This window comes from Callithrix jacchus, chromosome 9 (assembly GCF_049354715.1).
Source record: "Callithrix jacchus isolate 240 chromosome 9, calJac240_pri, whole genome shotgun sequence".
NCBI classification, from domain to species: Eukaryota; Metazoa; Chordata; class Mammalia; order Primates; family Cebidae; genus Callithrix; species Callithrix jacchus.
Window position 1 is genome coordinate 118,892,326 of NC_133510.1, and position 1,246 is coordinate 118,893,571.

Here is a 1,246-nt window from a genome sequence, read left to right on the forward strand (position 1 = left end):
CCTTCCCAAGTAAAGGCAACACTAAAGTGCACTTTTTAAAACTCTTTCTTCAGCCTACCACATGAAACTTGGAAAATGTAAATACTGTCCTCTCTTAATTTGAATTCCACTGATGTCAGTTTTGCTTGTTTGCACAGAATTGGGGTCATTATAACATTTGGTATGACTCATTCTTATCGCTGATCTGTGCTTTTATTTAACTATTGTATTAGTCATTTTTTAAAGAATATCATTAGCTTATTGAAACTCACCATCAACAACAAAACCTGGGACCCAGTCAACAACTCACATCCAACCCGTGGTCTCCCAAGCCCGTCCTCCCACTCCTCTTACCTCACGTAGCCACCTTCCTGAATCTCACGGTCATCAATGTCTTGCTTGCAGTTATTTTTCTTTTCACTCATACCCTGATATCAAAACTCCCTAGGCCAATTTCTATTGATAAAAAATATCGCCATCATCGTAGTTGCATTTTTGCAATGTCTTTTCGCATCTGGTATGTATTACTAAAAGTATGTTTTTATCTTGGTTTTTAACTTAAAACAGGATTATCAACTTGCATGTAACTTCTTGGAATTTTTTTTCCTCTTACTGAGTATGACATTCCCAAGCCCCTTCATTTGGGGTATCCCTGAAGCTGACTGAGGACAAGGATTCAAGTGCAAATTCTTTGGGATGGTGGTAGAGAAATCAGACACAGAAGCAAAGACAGTCAATAAAACACAGCATAGGAGAAACAACAGCTTCATGAACATGGGCTTCCTTTCAGGATGATAAAAATGTTTTAGAACTAGAAAGAAGGGGTGGTTGCACCACACTGCCACTGAATTATTCCTTTTTAAATGATTAATTTGTGTTGTGTGTGTTTCATCTCTTTTTATACAAGTGCAAAGGCATAAGAATAACATAATGGTTGCTTAGCACCTTGAGATTTGGGGCTGAGACAATGGGGTCTTCTAAATTATAAAATGCTTAACATCACTGGACATTAGAGAAATGCAAATCAAAACCACATTGAGATAGCATCTCATGCCAGTTAGAACGGCGATCATTTAAAAAATCTGGAGACAACAGATGCCGGAGAGGATGTGGAGAAATAGGAACACTCTTACACTGTTGGTGGGAGTGTAAATTAATTCAACCACTGTGGAAGACTGTGGCGATTCCTGAAGGACCTAGACGTCGAAATGGCATCTGACCCAGCAATCCCATTACTGGGTTATTCCCAAAGAATTATAAATCGTTC

The 1,246-nt window shown here is 38.6% G+C and overlaps 1 non-coding gene across 1 annotated transcript; it reads right to left on the reverse strand.

Annotated features, from left to right (window-relative positions):
- Window positions 1–396: 396 nt before the first annotated feature.
- LOC118144676 (small nucleolar RNA SNORD56) lies at window positions 397–466 on the reverse strand. The gene has a single exon (XR_004729426.1). It is a non-coding gene; the product is annotated as a small nucleolar RNA SNORD56 (small nucleolar RNA).
- Window positions 467–1,246: the final 780 nt, after the last annotated feature.